The sequence below is a fragment of the Myotis myotis genome, unplaced genomic scaffold, assembly GCF_014108235.1.
Source record: "Myotis myotis isolate mMyoMyo1 unplaced genomic scaffold, mMyoMyo1.p scaffold_m19_p_11, whole genome shotgun sequence".
NCBI lineage: Eukaryota > Metazoa > Chordata > Mammalia > Chiroptera > Vespertilionidae > Myotis > Myotis myotis.
This window is the reverse complement of record NW_023416315.1, coordinates 58,346,323-58,368,283: the sequence shown is the minus strand read 5'-3', so window position 1 is coordinate 58,368,283 and position 21,961 is coordinate 58,346,323. Positions and strand designations below refer to the sequence as shown.

Here is a 21,961-nt window from a genome sequence, read left to right as displayed (position 1 = left end):
GCTTAACCAAATGACACTCGTTAGAATTTAGAGATCGGAGTCAACCACCAACTACCAGATATTCCTACAATTACAAAATCTGTGTTGAGGCTGCATCTCAGACCATTTTGAACAGCTTCATCTCTGGAATTGGTCTCTGAATTTTCCAGCCTAAGGGGTGACCATGTCTTAATGCAGCTCAAGATCCTAGAATTGGATTCTTGCCTTGTCCTGAATCTAGATGTCGACTTCAAGGGGCCCCACCCGCAACATGATAAGTTTCTGCATACAGAGCTACACTCACACCCAGTCACTTTGGAATCTTGCAGACTTCCTCAGGTAGGGATCATTTTTGGATGCTTTCTGATACAATTTGGTTTTATTGTTTTTAAGATCTTGGCTGAAATAAATGAAGAAACATTCATGAAAACATGTAAAATTATTTTTAACAACTCCAGCACTTCAACCTTAGATAACCAGAAAGCCTGTTTTCTTTACATGCTTACAAGGTATAGTTTTTGATGTAGGAATTTTTTTATAATTAAACTAGAGGCCCAGTAAGCGAAATTAATGCACTTGGCTGGGGGCGGTGAGGGAGGGGGATCCCTTAGCCTGGTCTGCACCCTCTCGCAGTCTGGCAGCACTCGGGGGAGTGGGCCTAAGCCAGCAGTTAGACATCCTTAGTGCTGCTGTGGAGGCAAGAGAGGCTCCCGCCACCGCTGCTGTGCTCACCAGCAGTGAGCCCAGCTTCTGGCTAAATGGTGCTCCCCCTGTGGGAACACACTGACCACCAGGGGGCAGCTCCTGCATTGAGCATCTGCCCCCTGGTGGTCAGTGTGCATCATAGCGACTGGTTGTTCCACCATTTGGTTGATTTTTCATATTAGCCTTTTATTATATAGGATTTTTTTAATTATCTTTATTGTTTAAAGTGTTACAGATGTCCTTTCCCCCTCCTCCATTGACCCCCCTCTGATGTAGGAATTTTAAAGGTTGCCTAACCATCCTAATTTGGCATCCTTCTGTTCTATGTCAAGCTGGGACCAACAATATGGGGCTTTTTAATTTTATTTTAAATAAATGGCAGACAGCTTGCCTAGAAATTTGGTCCTTGGAGAGGCTAGCCCATTCTATCCATACTGTTTTCCACAGGTTGGGCTTGCCCTGTTACCAGGTATACGTGTCTCCTCTGCCCAGGCTGGAATGATTGTCCCAGTGTGGTAAGATGAGGGCAGTAAGTAGCAAGATGCTACTCCTAGAGTTCTAACTTATAAGTATCTCAGCTGAGTACTGTATCCCACCCAGTACACTGATAATTTTTCTACAAGAGAAGTGCTGCTTCAGACAGTGGAGGTTCTTGCATCATTTAGCTTGAGCATGGAATTAGCAAAGCATCCTGGTCATTATGTCACATATTTTTCCTTGATAAGATGTCCAAGGAAGATTTCTTCATGTGAACTGGTTATTGCCAAACTCAACCAGATTCTTTTTATTTTATTTTATTTATTCTTTATTGATTAAAGTATTATATATGTCTCCTTTTTCCCTCATTGACCCCTCCCCGGCCACTCCCACCCCCCAACACATGCCCTCACCCCACTAGTGTCTGTGTCCATTGGTTATGCTTATATGCATGCATATAAGACCTTTGGTTGATCTCTTATCCCACCCTCTCTCCTGCCTTCCCTCTGAGGTTTGACGGTCTGTTTGATGCTTCTCTGTCTATGGATCTATTTTTGTTCATCAGTTTATGCTGTTCATTATATTCCACAAATGAGTGAGATCATGTGATATTTATCTTTCTCTGATAGGCTTGTTTTGCTTAACATAATGATCTCCAGGACCATCCATGCTGTTGTGAATGGTAAGAGTTCCTTCTTTTTTATAGCAGCGTAGTATTCCTTTGGGTAGATGTACCACAGTTTTTTAATCCACTCATCTGCTGATGGGCACTTAGGCTGTTTCCAAATCTTGGCTATTGTAAATTGTGCTGCTATGAACATAGGGGTGCATATATCCTTTCTGATTGGTGTTTCTGGTTTCTTGGGATATATTCCTAGAAGTGGAATTATTGGGTCAAATGGGAGTTCCATTTGTAGTTTTCTGAGGAAACTCCATACTGTCTTCCACAGTGGCTGTACCAGTCTGCATTTCCACCAGCAGTGCACGAGGGTTCCTTTTTTTCCACATCCTTCCCAGCACTTGTTGTTTGATGAGGATAGCCATTCTGATAGTTGTGAGATAGCACCTCATTGTCATTTTGATTTGTATCTCTCAGATGATTAGTGACTTTGAGCATGTTTTAATGTATCTTTTGGCCTTCTGTGTGTCCTCTTTTAAAGTGTTTATTTAGGTCCTTTGCCCATTTTTTGATTGGATTGTTTACCTTCCTTTTGTTAAGTTGTATGAGTTCCCTGTAAATTTTGTAAATTAAACCCTATTGGAGATAACATTGGCAAATATGTTCTCCCATGCAGTGGGCTTTCTTGTTGTTTGTTGGTGGTTTCTTTTGCTGTGCAAAAGCTTTTTATTTTGATGTAGTCCCATTTATTTATTTTCTCCTTAGTTTCCATTGTCTCAGGAGCTGTATCGGTAAAGATATTTCTACAACATATGTCTGATATTTTGCTGCCTGTGGATTCCTCTAAGATTTTTATGGTTTCCCATTTTATGTTTAAGTCCGTATCCATTTTGAGTTTATTTTTGTGTATGGTGTAAGTTGGTGGTCTAGTTTCAGTTTTTTTGCATGTATCTGTCTAATTTTCCCAACACCATTTATTGAAGAGACTGTCTTGACTCCGTTGTATGCGCTTGCCTCCTTTGTCAAATATTAATTGAGCATAATGGCTTGGGTCGATTTCTGGGTTCTCCGTTCTGTTCCATTGGTCTATATTATATGTCTGTTCTTGTGCTAGTACCTGGCAGTTTTCAGGACAGTGGCTTTGTAATATAGCTTGATATCTGTCAACTAGATTAGATTCTTTTGCAGATTATTTCTCACCTTGGATTATGACAAATTTATGAAAATGCAATTTCTACTCATGCACATCAATGTTTGTCTTCTAGACATTTTTAATTCATTCTTATGCTTTAAAAGTGATGTCTGTTTTCAAAGTTCAACTTCCCTCTTACTAGAAAAGCTTTCTTATGTTCTTCCCTCAGAAATACACAAAAATTGCTGCAGATCTTGATCATGTTTCCTGTTTTTGTGTTTTGCATAATTGGATTTTGCAAGTTTTTGGCTCCCTTGTATAACACCATTCGTTGTATTAAATCAGGCCTTGCCTCAGCAAATCTGGCTGTGGCAGATACCTCATTATGCTGTGGCTTGAGGGTTTTCACATTGGACTATGAGGGGAATTTAAACCACTGATCCCAAGGGGAATGGGAAACATACAAAATATAAGAATATTTTAATTATCCAATCTCTCTGTAATGACAGAGTTATTTGGCAAAATGATAGGCAGGATTAAAGTCACTCTTTTTCTATTCCACAGTTGGTAAAATCTTTTATTTATTGCAGGGTAATCTAGCTATTACAGTTTAGTCTTTAAGACACTAGAACCTTAAGTTGCCAAAAATAATGTAAATTCCTTTGACAATATTTTAAAGATAGGCTGTTTCCTCACTCTTTCTCCCACCCTATTGGATTATTTTGAAACAACTGCCAAACATCACACAGGATAAATTTGGAAAAGGAAAATGGCTTACATAATCTTTGACAAGTGGAAATGGAAGCCTTCAGTCATCTGTTCTGAACTCTGTCCTTTTTGGTTCTCTAGAGTAACCAAAGGCAGCCCTTGCTTAGTTGTCCAGTTTGAGTCTTGACTTGTGTATAGTTAATTATCTCTGCTTGCTGTTAATCTATTATGTGTGACTTCGGCAGAACACTGTGGGGTGATTTGGTGACTGATGCTAAATTCAACTTGAAAGATGAAAATGTTTCTGAGACTGATTTAAATAAGTAACCCTGGAATAATTTTGTAGGTTTAAAAATGAGCATATTTGTTGATGTTATTGTAAATCAGGTTACTCACTATGGAAGAAGGGAGATACAAAATGAAAGAAGTTAAAGAACTCTGTTTTATTGGTTTTGAACTGGAGATATTTGTGTGAATGTGTGTGTAGGTGTATGTATTTTCCTCTTTCATCACAATATCCCTCCCTTCCCCTCTCCCAGATCTGGCTTCATCCTCTAGTCCTAGAAGCACTAACCTAGTAATAATGAGCATACCTAGTTCCCTTGGTCTTGCTTTCTAAATACTTTTCCACAGAACCAAAAATGTTGGTTGATTCCATGTTTGAGGTAAATCAAGTGTAAGGTGAGTTTGGAACATCTTGAGTCAGAAAAGAAGAGAATGCCCCAAGACTGATGGGACTGTGCTTCAAGTGCCAAATTTGGGAGAATTTGAGACTAAAGAAAAAAAATTGTGATAATGGATTATAGAACATTTGTCTTAGTCTGCTCAGGCAGCTATAAAAAAAATACCACAGACTAGGTGGCATTCAACATTTATTTCTCACAGTTCTGGAGGCTGACAAGTTCAAGATCAAGGTGCTGGCAGACTCGGTGCCTGTGAGGACCCTCTTCTGGCTTTCAGGTAGACTTATTGCTGTATTCCCACTTGTGGAGAAAGAGGGGACTCTGGTCTTTCTCTTACAAGAGCACTATTCTCATCATAGGGGATCCAACCTCATTGACCTCATCTACACCTAATTACCTCCCAAAGGCCGCACCTCCGAATTCCATCGCATTGGGGATTTGTGCTTCAACATTTGAAACTTAATTAGGTATTTATTGTACTATTCGTCCAGTTTTTCTGTAAGTTTGAAAGTTTTAAAAATAAAATCAAGAAAAATAATGACGGGAAGAAAAAAATTGACTAAAACAAACTTTAAGTACAATCACTAAAACTTGTCTTGTATGCAACGTCTGGATAAAGGTGACTGGTTTTTGTACTTTTTATTCTTTTTGAAATCTTAGGCCTTGTCAGATTAGGCAAAATATTTATTTTTGTTAATTCTCACCCAAGGATATTCTTCCGTTGATATTTTAGAGAGAATGGAAGGGAGGGAAGGAGTGTGGGAGAGAAGGAAAGAGAGAAACATTAATGTGAGAGAGAGACATCAATTGGTTGTCTCCCACAAGTACCCCAGGAACAAGACCAGGGTTCGAACATGCAACCCAGGTACGTGCCCTTGACCAGGAATTGAACCCACAACCCTTTGGTGTGTGGCTGACACTCTAATCCAGGAGTCCTCAAACTACGGCCCGTGGGCCACATGCAAATACAAATATTGTATTTGTTCCCGTTTTGTTTTTTTACTTCAAAATAAGATATGTGCAGTGTGCATAGGAATTTGTTCATAGTTTTTTTTTAAACTATAGTCCAGCCCTCCAACGGTCTGAGGGACAGTGAACTGGCCCCCTGTTTAAAAAGTTTGAGGACCCCTGCTCTAATCACTTAGCCACACTGGCCAGGGCTGAAAAAACTTTTAAATCTGTATTGTCAAGAGATCAGTTGTATACTCTTTTTATTTCTACTATGTTTGGGGCTACAGACAACAGTAAGCTTGTCTGTGGATACAACAAATCAGGAGCAAGATTGTGATTTCCATTGCCTTTTGGTTGAGCAAATTGTGTTGTAGGCTCATATCCCTTCTTCTTCTTTTTTTTTTTTTTACATGTCCGAAAGCACCAGGGTTTGGAAGGGACATGGGTGGACCCTCCAAACACGGGGAAATGCTTTCGCAGTTCCTCTCCCTGCACTATCAATGACCAGGGCACAGGCAGCCCACGATCGTATCCCTTCTTAATGCCATGATTTGGCTCCTAAACTCTACTTAATTTCTGGGTCTCTGTTTCCTTGAATTTCAGGTCCCTGAAGCAACCACCTCGGAAGCTTCCCTGTGTCACTCTGCTCTGGGTCATAGCACAACTTGAATCCATGGTTCCTACTGCTCCTCCACGCATCCTTGTACTAAGAATGCTGAGGGTTACTTGCTTCTCATTGCCCAAAACAAGTCAAATGAATTCTGTTGGCGTTAAAGATTTGCCTTTTATGTTGTGCTTGGCCACTAAGTCTCTTCTCACTTTAAAAACAAGGTTCATGAAAAAGATGCTGTTTTCATGAAGTAAGCTCTATCCTTTCAAGACACCTTCATTGCTCACCCTGTTCTTTACTTCTCTGCAAAGCCACGTGTTTTTTTTTTTTTTTAATTTAGCATAGAATGGGACAGAAGCATGTCTCCAAAGAGCCAGCACCTAGTTTCCCGTCTGCAGAAAATAGATGCCACCTGACAGCAACTGCAGCGACTATTGGCCAAGATGTGAGATGGTTACTTCCTCACGATGAAGCAACTCCAGTTGAAGGAGTTATTATGGTGCAGAGAATTTACAAGAATTTCTCATGAACTTGCTCTAGCCACACAGCTATTCAAAACGGAATATCCGCCAACCACACTGCCTGGAATCTACTGGAGAGGAAACTTTATTTAATGTAATGTTGATTTAGGTGGAATCAGACAGAGCTGGAATTTGTATTAGTCAAATTTATTGCAATAAATCTACCCTCACTTCATTTCTTTGGAGTAGTTGAACCTGGACCTTAGAGCAAAGAGGGCAAAGGCCATCTCATAGCTATGCGCCCATGATTGAGGCCACTTAATCCATTCTGACATGTGTTCTGTAGAAAATTCATTAGGAGTTGTCCAGGCAGCCATAGGCCAACAGTTAGCCAGGCAGTATTTTTATTGCTGAAGCACCCCAGGGTTCTGAATTGAAGTGTAGGGAATGGTATTTGTAGTTGGAATTCCAAGTACTCTCTCAGCAGTGTTGGTATTTTATAATCTTTATTTCTGCACCCAAACACTGGAGGTCACTATTTATACATAAATGCCCCTGGATTTGACTGCAAACTTACGTCGATGTACAAAAGGGCCTGTCATATCTAAAAGGGCCTGGAATTGATCGTGGGGTTTTTTTCCTTTAATTATGTAACTACAGAGATCAGCTTATAGAAACATAAAATGTAAATATAAATTATGATCCCCATGGGTTGTAACCTAGGAATAAAGCAGATAGTATTAAATCTAAAATATAAACTAATCCCAAGTCCTTGTTGGTTTCTAGAGACTTGTCTGGCAGTGTGTTGGTCCTACTTACACACTCAGACGCCCAGCCACCATCCTGGCTGTTAGCCTTGACTTCTGATGAGTCCTGTTGATTCTCTCTCCTCAGACCTTTTAAATTCATCTCTCTATCTTCACCACTCAGACCCTCATCTTTTCCCTGTTTAAAGATTTCAACCATCTTCCAGCTGATCTTCCTGCCTCCACTTTTGCTCTCTAAGATTTGTCAGGGGGACCACACAGAACTTCATGCAGACTTGCAGAGACACGAGCACCCTATCAAGGCTCTGCCTTAGCACTCGTCCTCCCCTCCAGCACCCCCCCTACCTTGCCCTCTCTTCATTGTCTCCCAAATATCCGCTCACCTCCTGGGACTCAGGCTCCCCCAGAGCCCTGTGACTTACCGATGCTGGATCTTGCTTGTTCCCTTGTCTCCTCTTCAGTGGCAGGAGAATTGAATTCATGAAGCTGGCAATGTCATGCAGTTACTCTACAGAATTTCACAAATTTACCTCTCTGTAGTGCTAAACTGTCCATTTTTACAGACTTATTCTTTAAAATATTTCTTGTCCAGATATTTGATCTTAATCTGTTCTGTGCTCTGTGGCTATCCTCCCACTATGAAGCAGAGAAGGAAATCTGTTGCTGGTGGACAGGAAGGCCAATGAGGCCGAGCCGCCTGTCAGCTAGAACATTTCTCCATTAGCAACGGCTATACTGGTGTGGAAACAGGTACTTAGTGAGTTGTATTCTTGCTTTTTATTCAAATCATAGAGCTAAATGTAGCAGTACAAATATTTTGAAATTTGAAAATGAGTAGAGAAGATTCCTTAATCCTGTGGACTATTTCATTTATTTCTATGTGCATTTTTCACATAGATATATTCTAAATTTGCATTCCATTTTGTATTCTTCATAAGTATTTCTCCATGTTTCATAGGCTTCAAACAATCTTGGATAAGTACTGTTCCATCATTTGTATAGAACATAATGTTTCAAAGAAAAAAATAGATACTTTCAATGTTCTGCTATAATAATTCTGTTCTTATAACTTCCCTCAAGGCCTATCTTGAACATCTGTGAGGCTCAGTATAAGATTTCAATGGAGAGACACATACTATTTGTCCAAATATTGTAATATATCAATCAGGCTAACAAACTTAATGTATCTTATACTTGTTGACCAATATACTTTCCTAACAAAAAATATTTTAAAGTCTGTAAAGCCATTTTATATGATGAAAAGCCACCAAAGATCAGGAAGATTATGGAAATCTTTGAAAATTTTTCATAGATACTAAACCTTGAATAATGTAATTTGTGTCTGTGTGTACATGAATGCACATGCATGTATAAACACTTGCGTGCTGAAGCAGAAAAGGGTGGTTAAGAATCATAACAGCTACAGTCAGGTAGCTTGAGCACAGTAATGAGCAGTGAAGCATTATGAAATAGGGTTGGAGGAGTACACAGAAGCCACATTGGGTCATGGAGAGAGGAATGGAAGATATGAAAGGCCTCTTAAGCAGTAGAGTGGTCCAGTAGCCCAAGCCCTCATTGCCACTGAAGATCTTCAGCCATTTGAGCATACAATCTCCCTGAGGCAATATTTACATTCCACTATTGTGAAACATAACCCCTATGAGAATTGCAAATCCTATCATATTTAAAGAGAGATTAGCTCCCAAATATATGAATTATGAGAACTAAAGAGAGAAATGGACAGCAACACAGTAAGAGTAGGAGAGCTTAGCTCTGGCCCATGTGGCTCGGTTGAGCACTGTCCTTTTCACCAAAAGGTCTCTGGCTCGATTCCCGGTTGGGGAACATACCCGAGTTGCAGGCTTGATGTCCTCTCTCACATCGATGTTTCTCTCTCTAAAATCAATAAAAACATATTTTTTTAAAAAGAGTAGGAAACTTTAATGACTCCCCTTCAATTATGGATAGAACAACCAGAAGGTCAATAAGAAAACAGGACTTGAACAACACAATTGGACCAACTGGACCGAACAGAGTGAATACACATTCTTCTCAACTGCACATGGGACATTCCAAGACATGTTAAACTACAAACCAAACCTTAATGATCTTAAGGTTAAAATCATATAAAATATCTTCTTTGACCATGTGGAATAAAACTATAAATAAAAGAAAACACGGAAATCCACTAAAATGTGGAAGTAAATAATTCACTCTTAAACAATGATCCAAAGATGAAATCACAAGGGAATGCATAAAATATTTGGAGATAAAATGAAAACACAATGTACCAAAACATATAGGATATAGTGAAAGCAGTACTAAGAAGAACGTTTATAGTATCAAATGCTTATGTTTAAAATATCTCAGATCAACCTAACAACATCTCAAACTAGGAAAGAGCAAACTAGACAAAAAGGTTGGCAGAGAAGGAAATAATAAAGATTAAGCTAGAGATAAATGAAATAGAAAATGTAAAATAAATCAAAACAAAATCAAGAGTTTTTTCTTAAAAGATAAAAAAATTGGCAATCCCTTTAGCTAGACTAAGGAAAAGAGAAGGGATGAGACTCTTATCTAGAAATGAAAGAGGGAACATTACTACTGATACCACAGAAATAAAAGAATTGTAAGACTACTATTAATAATTATATGCCAACAAATTGGATAACCTAGAAAAAATGGATACATTCCTAAAAACATACAACTTACCAACACTGAATCATAAGAATTAAACAAATCCAAACAGGCCTATAACTAGTAAGGAGAATAACACAGTAATCAAAAGCCTCCCAATAACAGTATAGGACCAGATGGCTTCGCTGGAGAATTCTACCAAGCATTTAAGGCAGAATTAATACCAATCCTTCTTAAATTCTTCCAAAAATTGAAGATGAGGGAATACTTCCAAACTCCTTTTATTAGGCCAGCATTATTCTGATACCAAAAAAGAAATAAAAGTCATCCAAATTAGAAAGGAAGAAGTAAAATTATTTTTGATCACAGATTGCATGTTCTTATATGTAGAAAATCCTAAAGATTCTACAAAAACTCTTAAAATTAAGAGATGATTTCAGGATACAAAATTAACACAGAAAAACCAAAAGTGTTTCTATACACTGACAATAACAATGAAAGGAAATTCGTCTTGTTTACTATAACATAAAAAAAAATAAAATACTGCAGTCGTTGCAAATAGAAAAAAAATCCTAAAAGGGAATTTCAAATGACCCTGAATAGCCAAAACAATCTTGAAAAAGCATAGCAAAGTTGAGGGCCTCACAGGTCTTGATTTCAAAATATACTACAAAGCAACAGTGATCATGACCATGTGTGACTGGCATAAAAACAGATACATAGGCAAATGGAACAGAATAGAGAGCCCAGAAATAAACCCCTGCATATATGGCCAAATGATTGACAAGGGTGCCAAGACTACACAATGGGAAAAGGGAAGTCTCTTCAACAAATGGTGCTGGGAAAACTGGATATCCACATATAAAAGAAGTTGGACCCTTACTTTACAGCATATATAAAAATTAACTCAAAGTGGATTAGAAATCTAACAATAAGACGTAAAAGTACATAAAACTCCTAGAAGAAAACATAGGGGGAAAGCTTCAGGGCATTGGATTTGGCAATGGTTTCTTAGATATGACACACAAGGCACAGGTGACAAAAGCAAAAATAAACAAATGGAACTGTATCAAACTCTGTGCAATAAAGGAAACAGCAAAATGAAAAGGCAGCCAACTTATGGAGTGGGAGAAAGTATTTGCAAATAATAAAAATGATAAGTTATATCTGAAATATATAAGGAACTTCTACAACTCAACAGCAACAACAACAAACAACCCAATTAAAAATGGGCAAAGGTCTTGAATAGACAATTCTCCAAAGAAGATACACAAATGGCTAACAAGCATATAAAAAGATACTCAACATCGCTAATTATTATACACATGTAAGTCAAAAGTATAACATTACTGTATGATCCAGCCATCCAACTAGGTATATATTCAAAAGAATTCAAACCAGAGTCTTTTTTTATTTTATTTTTTTAAATATATTTTATTGATTTTTCACAGAGAGGAAAGGAGAGGGATAGTTAGAAACATCAATGAGAGAGGAATATCGATCAGCTGCCTCCTGCACACCTCCTACTGGGGATGTGCCCGCAACCAAGGTACATGCCCTTGGCCGGAATCGAACCTGGGACCTTTCAGTCCGCAGGCCGACGCTCTATCCACTGAACCAAACCGGTTAGGGCCAAACCAGAGTCTTAAAGAAATGCTTACTCACCCATCTATTGTAGCATTATTCACAATAGTCACAGATGGAAGCACCTGAAATGTTCACGGACGGATGGAAAGAGAAACTGTGGCATATCCATACAATGGAATATTATTCAGCCTTAACAAAGAAGGAAATCCTGGCACCTACTACAACATGGGTTAACCTCAAGGACATGTCACTAAGTGAAATAACCCAGTCACAAAAGGACAAATATTGCATGATTCCACTTATATGAAGTCTCTAAATTAGTCATAATCATAAAAGCAGAAATTAGGAAGATGGTTGTCAAGGGCTGGGGGAAGGGAGAATTAGTGTTTAATGGGTACAGAGTTTCAGTTTTGCAAGCTGGAAAGGTTCCAGAGATCTATTGCATGACAATGTGAATATACTTAACACTATTTAACTGTACACTTAAAAATGGTTAAGATGATAGTTAATGTACGTTTTCCACCACAATAATAAAAAAAAGAGAGATATTTAGAGGAAGACTTCTATACACTGAGTGGCTAGATTATTACAACCATCCCATCAGTACTTCGTTGGGCCACCTTTTGCCTTCAATACTGCGGCGATTCTTCTTGGCATGGACTCCACGAGATGTTGAAAGGTGATGCGAGGAATCTGACACCATGCCTGATGAATAGCACTGTCAAGTTCTGTGAGATTTGATGGTTGTGGAACCATCTGCCTGATGGCTCTTTTAACTTCATCCCAAAATGCTCAATTGGATTGAGATCTGGTGATTGTGGGGGCCACCTAAGCAAGGTAAAGTCTCCCTCATGTTCTTGAAACCACTCCTGCACAATACGAGCACCGTGGCATGGCGCGTTGTCTTGTTGGAAGAAGCCATCTCCATTGGGATACACCATCAACATGATAGGATGAACTTGATCAGCAACGATACTTAGGTATGTTGTGCTATTCAGACGTTTATAATGATCTGGCCCTCTAGCAACTTCAGCGTGAAATTATAGCTAATTTGCCTACAAACGTCAGGTGGTCATAATAATCTGGCCACTCAGTGTATTTCTAAATGCTCCACTTCTGGAAATAACGTGACTAGCATCACAAAAAAGGAAAATGATGATGGCTATTTTTATGACTGCTGAAGTCAGGCAAAAGTACTATACTTAACATCTTGATTTAAAAATGTATCATCAGGTTTAATAAATTACTCCCAAGGGTCATTCTCCAATGGCAGATGAAGCCAGGTCTTACATTTTTGTTAAATCCTCACAGTATGACTATGAGATGGACCCTTTTATTATTCTCATCTTACACAGGAGGCTCTGAAAAGCTGAGTAGCAGCCCCAGGGTCACAGAAGAAGTATAGAGCTGCAGCATGATTCAAATCCAGGCCTATCTAACTTCACAGCCCATACTCCTGGCCACTATTCTCTACTGTTTTTAGTTTGAAAATATTTTTTAAGTGACATATCCATTGAAAATTGGCCAAAGAATAAGGTTGTACAGTGAAGCTACTACAGTGAGCAACTTTCATTTCATTCTCTTACAAATGAATATGGTGCCACATAAGTTCAACAGGACGCTGAGTGGAGCTAGAGAGCTTAGATTTTTCACACAAAATTTAAGTGCTTGTTTTCCTAAGTGGAAAGAAATGGAGTTTGCTTTCCTTCTTTTCTCAAACCTTCTGCTTTGGTAGTTGGATAGTCCAGTGTCTGTGTATTAAAACCTAACTGGGTTATATAAATATGAACATAGAGGTAGGTGAACTAAACATTTATTTGCCAAAAAAAAACAAGCCCCAAAAATATAAAATAAAAAACCCCACAAAAACAAAACCCAAAAAAGTGTGCCTTCTTCAGCATGGGTATTTAAAGCTACAGAGCTCCAGCCTTAGAAAACTCTCAGTGTCAGGATTCTGAAGTTGGAAGCTAGTCTAAACAACAACAAAAAAAGAATTTATTAAAGGCTATTGGGTGCCTCACAGACTCTTTGGGAAGGCCAGATAGTTAAGTTTCAAAGAACCACTCAGCTGAGAATAACACCCAGAATAGAGTGTGGGATGGCTCCAGCAAAGACTCTACTGCCCTGCCATTGGGCACAGACACTGCAGCTCCCATCTTTTTCTTTTTTTTTTTAATATATTTTATTGATTTTTTACAGAGAGAAAGGGAGAGAGATAGAGAGTTAGAAACATCGATGAGAGAGAAACATCGATCAATTGCCTCCTGCACATCTCCTACTGGGGATGTGCCGGCAACCCAGGTACATGCCCTTGACCCGAATCGAACCTGGGACCCTTCAGTCCGCAGGCCAACGCTCTATCCACTGAGCCAAACCGGTTTCGGCTGCAGCTCCCATCTTGATGTTGGCCACTGAATGCTAGAACACCTGACACTACTACCCTGATTGGCTATAATCTGATAGATTGCAAAAATAGCTGCATATTTTCCTCCTCCCCTGGATCCATCCTTCTGTGCTTCCTTACGAGGAAACTCTGAATGCCCTACCACCTGATTCTGGGCTCAGCCAGTAGCATGTCAGGAATTATGGCACAAGCAGGGACTTGAAAATCATGTGTACATTGGAGCTTGTCTTCTCTTGGAACCCTGAGACTGCCACATGAAGAAGTCCAAGCTGGCCTCCTGGATGATCAGATAAATATGACCCAGTCGTCCCTGTTATCCAGACCTAAGGCTTGACAACCATCAGATAAGTGATTGAGGCCATCCTGGATCACCCTTCACTTACCCAACTTGCCATATCATGGATGCATGAGTGAACCTAGCAATGATCAACTAAGCTAGCCCAGACCACATAGTTTGGCCAACATACAAAGTCATAAGCAAAATAATTGGTTCTTATTATAAGACACTATATTTTAGGGTATCAGCAGCATCAGCTACCTGCTATTAGTTCACTGAATTCGTTCACATAACTTATCTCACTTTACTCACAAAACCCTGTAAGACAGGAGGAGCAGGTATATTATTCTCATGTTCTGAAAGGGAGGAAATGGAGCCACATAGAAGAATAATGAATTGCCAGATGTCAAACTGCTAATAAATTAAAAAGTTGGGTCTAGAATAGAGGTTACCTTGACCCTCTAGTCAAAATGTACACATCAACTATATTGTTTTGTTTAGAGCAAAGCTGAGCCATGATTCCTACATTGTGGAGTCTTGAGAAAGTTAAGTAGGATAATATATCTAAATGTCTAGCATAGTGCTTGGCAACAGAAGAAAATTTAAATTAGCATTCAATTCCTAGAAGAAACAGTTTCCTAACCCCACTCCTTTCTTCTCCCTTGGTGATGGGAGTGCCTAACTTTGGGTGTTTTGGATTATCTTAGACCACCTGAAAGACCTTTACTAAGTACCTACCACCAAGAATGGTTTTGAACCTCACTCCAGAGCAGGGCTTGGCCAACTTTCCCTACGAAGAGGTCTAGCTAGTAAATATTGTCATCCTTGTGGGCCATACAAACTGTTAAAATTACTAAATTGCTGTAGTGCGAGAGCGGCCATAGGCTATATGAAAAGAATTGGGGGTGGCTGTGTTCCAACAAAACTTTATTTACAAATATAGTCAATGGGCTTGATTTGTTCCATAGGCAAGAATATGCCAATCCTCACTCCAGAGCGATGTCATTGGTGGCCTTACTAGAATGTGAATGTCCATAGACATTAATACCATTTTTTAAAAGATGAGAGACTTGCATATCTAAGACACTCTAGTTTGAGGGACCAACCACACTTAGGCCCCATTATTTAATCATTGCATGAGTAGGAAGTAACTTATAGACCAGCCTTTTGAGTGCATGGACTGCCTTGTTGAAGAGGATTGTCTCCTCCTACTAGCACTGTGCCTAGCATATAACAGGAACCTCAAAGGCTTCTAGATGCTAAGACACATTCTCTCCTTTCATAATAAACCATGGTAGATAGGTACGTAGAATGCCAGTCAGAAACTACGTTTTCCAGCCTCCCTGGCAGCTAGAGTGGGCATGTGTCTAAGTTCTCACTAACTGAATGTGAGCAAAAGTGAAGAGTTCAACTTCCCACCTCACATCCTTAAAAGGAATTGCTGTCCTGGATTTACTTTCTCATCTTTCTTCCTTATAGTTGGCACAAAAACATACCAGAGACCTAGCTTTGATCATGTAAATGAGGACAGTGCTTGAGACCAAGGCTTCTCAAGCCTAAGTATGAAGTTGGACCCTTACCTACCCACCATATGAAAAAATTAACTAAATACGGATCAAAGATCTCATGTGAGACCTTCTTAGGCAAAAGCTTCATGACATTGGATTTGACAATGATTTCTTTTTAAAAAAAAAAATATTTCTTTATTGATTTCAGAGAGGAAGGGAGAAGGAGAGAGAGATAGAAACATCAATGATGAGAGAGAATCATTGATCGGCTGCCTCCTACACGCCCCCCCACCGGGGACTGAGCCCACAACCCAGGCATGTGCCCTTGGCCGGAACCAAACCCGGGACCCTTCAGTCTGCAGGCCGATGCTCTACCCACTGAGCCAAGCCGTCCAGGGCAACAATGATTTCTTAATATGATACCAAAGGCATAGGCAACAACAGAAAAATATAGACAAATTAGACTATAAAAAATAATTTTTTGTATATCAAAGACAATATCAACAAAGGAAAAAGACAGTACACATAGTGAGAAATATTATTTGTAAATCATATATCTGATAAGGGATTAATATCCAAATATATAGAGAACTCCTAAATCTCAACAACAAAAATGGCCATCACTTCTCGGCCTTTTGGCCTATCAAGTATAGTATCTGTTCTTATCAGTTTAAAAATGGACAAAGGACTTGAATAAACATTGCTCCAAAGAAGATATACAAATGACCAATAAGCACATGAAAATATACTCAATATCATTGATCATTAGGAAAATGCAAATCAAAGCTACAATAATTCACCACCTCATACCCTTTATGGTGGTTACTATTAGAAACAAGCAACCACTACAAAAAACAGCAACAGAAAACAAGTGTTGGTGAGGATTAAAGAAATCGGAACTCTTATGAACTTTTGGTAGGAATGTAAAATGACACAGCAGCTGTGGAAATAGTATGATGATTTAAAAAAATTAAAAGTAGGATTACCATTTGATTCAGCAATTCTATTTCTGGGTATATAGCTAAAATAATTGAAAGTAGGGTCTTGAAACAATATTAGTACAGCCATGTTCATAACAGCATTATTCAAAACTAGGGGCCCAGTGCACAAATATGTTCACCTTGAAAGGAACTGTGGGCCAGGAAGCTGTAGTGGGCACAGGGGCGGGTCTCAGCCATCCTCCACTCTCCTGCCCAGCCCCTCCTGCTGCAGCCCCCAGTCCTCTGTCTGCCAGCAGTCCCACTCCCACCACCACTGCTCTCATGTGCTGACAGCGCCGGCCCCGCTCACACCCGATGACGGCCTGGAGTGATTGGGGCTGGCACTGTCAGAGGATGTGAGCGGTGGCTACTGCCCCGATCACCCCTCAGGAGCAGGGGGAGGTGGAGAAGCCCTGAGGGCGATCAGGGCCGGCAGCTGCCACTCACACCTGCTAACCAGCAGTGGGTGCAAGCAGTGGCTCCAGTGCCGGCAGTGGGTGCGAACACCAGGTGGGACTGCAGCGCGCGGGAGCAAAGAATTTTCAGTAACCTCCAGAGGCTCGCCCCGATGACAGTGACTGATGCCCTGCCTTGGTCTGGCACCCCCGCTCACCTGCTCCACCCTGGTGGTCAGCGCATGTCATAGTGACTGGTTGGTTGGTTGTTCCGCTGTTCGGTCTATTTGCATATTAGCCTTTTATTATATAGGATAGCTAAAACATAGAAGCACTTCAAGTGTTCACTGACAGATGGATGGATAAGCAAAATGTGTTGTATACATGCAATATTATTCATCTTTAAAAAGGAAGGAAATTCTGACAGATGCTACAACATGGATAAACTTTGAAGATATGCTAAGTGAAATAAGCTAGTCACAAAAAGACAGATACTGTGTGAGGCCACTTATATGAGATATTTAGAGTAGTCAAAATCATAGACAGAAAGTAGAATGGTGGTGGTTTCTAGAGGCTAGGAGAAGAGGGGAATCGGAGTTAATGTTTAATGGGTACAGAATTTCAGTTTGGCAAAATGAAAAGTTCTGGGGATGGATGGTGGTGATGGAGCATAACATTGTAAATGTATGTAATACCTCTGAACTGTACACTTTAAAATGGTTATGATGGTAAATTTATGTTATGTGTATTTTACCATAAGAAAAATTGAAAGAAAAAAAATAATCACCTGAAGAGTTTGGTAAAACACTGATTCTTGGGCCCACCACCAGAGTTACTGACCTAAGAATTTAAATTTCTAACAAGCTCCCAGGTGTCCCTGGTGCTGTCCATCCCTGGATCATACTTTGAATAGTGCTGCCCAACGGGAAAGCAGATTAACAATAGGAAAGGAATTTGGGTCACCAAACGATCTTATGTAACAGGGAAGAGAGATTAAGCCTGTGTCAGTGTAGTGTATGCCTTTTGTCAGAGCAGCTTAGCTCTCATCCTAATTCAGCTGGTACTCAACAATTGTTTGTTGGATAACTGAATGCATTAACCATTGTGTGTTTTGGGGCCAAAAGTACAGATTGGCCTGGACTGCCTGGTTCTCCTGGGTCTACTTCCCTCTCTTCCTACATGCCAGTCCAAGATGGATGATCCTAGCTACCGAAAGGACTGAAATCAATAGCTGGGGTGTGGGCAAGGGCAGTGCAGTCACTTTTTGCCAACCATCCCCATATTGAATTCAAGGATGGATTATCCCGCAGGGAATGATGGGTGCACAGGCTTGCTGAGAGAGCTTGATTCCGAGTGCATGAGATGGAGAGACGAATGGGCATTACTAGACCAGGGAGGCGCTGCTGTAGTGGGAAAGAATGCTGGTCATGACCACTTCCTCCTCTTTATTCTGCATTGGAGTTAAATGCTGGCCTTGCCCGAATATCATGCTGAGACCTGGACCTCAGTAACTCTAAAACACACACCCTTTTCAGAAATTTGTAATTTCATCATTTCTTGACCAAATGACTCCAACCACAGAAAGGCACGAATTTTCCATTGGGATTTATTCTGCCGCTCCCTTTTGGTGGGTAAACTCTTTCTTGCTTGCGTTTGAAACCCCATTCATTATATGAAGTATAGGTTTTTCATAACTGATTTTAAAGTAAGCTTGTTATTAAATATGCATATCTTGTCTTTCTCACTCCACTTTATAGATTTGAGACCTGAGATACAGAGCAGTCTATGGCTTAGAAAAGCTAATTCATTTTTTTATTCGGCCTGTAGACCATCATCTGGGCTTTGAAGTCTAAAGATCTAGAATTACCCACCCTCTCCCCCACTCTCAGCATGGCCAGACCCTGATGCAGAAAAGCAATCCAAGACTTCCAGTTTCTGGTTGCAATTGAAGGCTAGTAAATTGGGAGAACAGGATGGAACTGTTTCTTGTCCAGGCAAACAATTTATAATCATTAAGAAGTCTGAAGCTAATGAAAAGCAATTAATCCAATGGCAAGTGTTGCCATAAATTTTATTCCCAAAGTGAACACATGATACAGGCATGATTCTTGATTTCCGATAAAAAAGAAAATGTGGAGCTATTATTAAATACAAAGGAAAACAACGTGGAAAAAAAATGCCAGAAGATAGAAGGAATGAAAGTAGGAGCCCAGGGCAGAGGGCAGGAAGAGCTCAGTGAAGGGGGGTGGGGTGGGAAGAAGAGGGGAAGGGGGCGCTCTGCTGTGGAGCTGTGCCAAGTTGAATCAGTTTCCAGGATGGCCACACTAAGGGGCAAGGGACAGAGCTGGCTCCTCCCTTAGGAATCCTGAGCCAGGGCCTCAGCAGGCTCCCCACCTCACTACTCCCTTCCACAGGGAGTCACATGGCGCCCTCTCCTTATGAAACAAGAAATAAAGAATGACTCCTCATTTCCTGGAACACTTGAGACCACAGGGGAGTTGGCAAAGGGAGGGGAAAGTTAAAATTTTCTGTGGACTAGGAGAAGGGGGGGGTGCAGAGGGCCCCACAGCTACCTATGTATCTCTCCCTACCAGGCAGAATTCTGGCAAATGCAGGCAAGGGCCTTTGAGATAGCGTGCAGTTGAAAAGTCAACCAGGGATGCTTCAAGTTCTGCTCACAGACCCAAATTATTATGTGGAGATTTCTGCCTGTGAGAGATCAAAATATAATTTGCTCTTTGGCCATCTTCAGGATACCTTGAATGAATACCTAATATGATCACACCATCTTCCCAACCACTAAGAAAAAGTGTCTCCCCCCTTCTTCCATCACAGATGCCTGAAATTCCTTTAATAAGGGATATAAATTTTTGTGAAATCATTAGAGATAAAATTTTAAAAGCAAATACCACTAAGGAACAGAGTATACTGAAGACACTCACTGGCAATGAAAAAGGGGTCAGTAAATTGAACCACAGATAAAAATTATTGGCGGCAGATTCCCCCTTGTTTTGACAGAGGGAAGGGGTGCTAAAGCTGAGGAGGGATCTCTCTTGAAAAAGAAACAAGGGCCAAAACCGGTTTGGCTCAGTGGATAGAGCGTCGGCTTGCGGACTGAGAGGTCCCAGGTTCAATTCCGGTCAAGGGCATGTACCTGGGTTGCGGGCATATCCCCAGTAGGAGATGTGCAGGAGGCAGCTGATCGATGTTTCTCTCTCATCGATGTTTCTGACTCTCTATCCCTCTCCCTTCCTCTCTGTAAAAAATCAATAAAATATATTAAAAAAAAAAACAAAAAAAAAAAAACAAGGGCAGCGATTGGGTGATTGTACTAAGGGTTGTTCTGAGGGTTGGAGGAGAGAGAACAGGACACTTGCAAGCTGGGTATGGAGGTATCTTTGTCTCATTGGAGTATTGGTGATAGATAATATTGTCTGCACTTTATGGAGATTTGGGTGCTTTCTTTCCTACTTCTTTTCTAAAACATCATCTGAGCATTCTGTAGCGTCATTATTGAGACATGTATGTATAATAGACAGGTAGTAGCACAGCACGGGGAGATGCGAAGGATCTGGCACTGGGAGACCCAGATTTGCTCTGGCACCAATGAGCTGGATGGCCTGTGGCCAGTCACTTCATCTCTGCGGCTGAATTGCCTCGGACAGTGCTCTCGCTCATGGTTTTCTTCTTTCTAAATGGGAACATTTTCTTTGAAAGCAGAGTTTCCCCATTGGAACTGGAGGAGGGGGGTCCCAGGACCCTGCCCATTCAGCTCCCCGCTTCCTCCCCCAGCCCGTGTGGTGCTCATCAGAACCTTGGAATGGTTGGAACTGCGCTGGCTCAGATGATGGCTCAAGTCTCCTTGAGTTCATCAAAAAGTAGCTTTGCTGGAGCAGCGTCATGGTCTTTGAGAAGCTGGCCATCTTGGGTTGGAAGGCGCACATCAGCTTTATTCTGCTCAGGTTGTGCATGGGAGTGAGGAGGAGGCTGCTAGTGGGCCTGCAGGTTCCTCCAAAAGGTGGGTAATCTCTTAGCTGCATAGGCTTCCAGAAGATATGGAGCTTCTAGGGACTTTTATTAATGATTCTTTCATTAAGGACAGCTTCTACTCCTCACATCTTCCATTCACAATCACATAATCTCCTGACTTCCAATTCAGCTCCTTGCTAGTCAACTTGTCCTTTTCTGTCCCTGCCATCCCATTGGTGCTTGATCATAAATTTTGCCTTTGGTGTTTCTACCACATGTCATGGGTGACTTACATGGTCAGAATAGCATACCTTCCATAACACCTGAGGGGAGGTGTTATCCATTCATACCCCACTCCCATTAGGTATAGACAAAACAGGACCTCTGTGCTCTTGTCCTGAACCTGCTACTAACTCACCATGTAGCCTTGGAGAGATATAGATACAGATACAGATACAGATACAGATACAGATACAGATACAGATACAGATACAGATACAGGTACAGATGTAGATGTAGATGTAGATGTAGATGTAGATGTAGATGTAGATGTAGATGTAGATGTAGATGTAGATGTAGGTATAGACAGATATATAGATATAGATAAGCATAGACATAAATATAAATATAGATATAGATATAGACATAGATGTAGACATATACATAGATGTAGACGAGACATAGACATGGACATGGACATAGATATAGATACACACATCAAGGAATCTTTTCAGGGTCTCAGTGTCCCATTTGTTGACAATAAGCATTGATTGCTTACCTTTGGGAAAGGACTGGAGAGAATAAGAAGTGGCATTAAAAGAAGAGAAGTAATAGTACCGATTCTCTTAGTCTCCATAAAAATCAGAGGCACGCACAAAGCCACATCGCTTCCAGAAGAGAAGCCCAGCACATCCTTAAACATTGAGGCAGGATGAGAGACATTTGTATTTGAAGCAAAACTATTCTGGCAAAGAGATGTGAAGGGAATCAGCGCAGGGAGAAGACACAGGGAGATCAGCTTCCCGAGTGTGTGGGAAGGCCGACCCTAGGTGCGATGAGGACCTGTGCCAGGAGTGCCATCTCTCCCCTATGAGATCAGCACGGGGCAATGG

The 21,961-nt window shown here is 40.6% G+C and overlaps 1 non-coding gene and 1 pseudogene across 1 annotated transcript; one reads left to right on the top strand and one right to left on the bottom strand.

Moving 5' to 3' along the window:
* Positions 1–5,665: 5,665 nt before the first annotated feature.
* On the bottom strand, positions 5,666–5,804 carry LOC118666670. Its single transcript, XR_004971021.1, has one exon. It is a non-coding gene; the product is annotated as a small nucleolar RNA SNORA71 (small nucleolar RNA).
* A 10,320-nt stretch (positions 5,805–16,124) lies between these two features.
* On the top strand, positions 16,125–16,237 carry LOC118666716 (annotated as a pseudogene).
* The last annotated feature ends 5,724 nt before the right edge of the window (positions 16,238–21,961 follow it).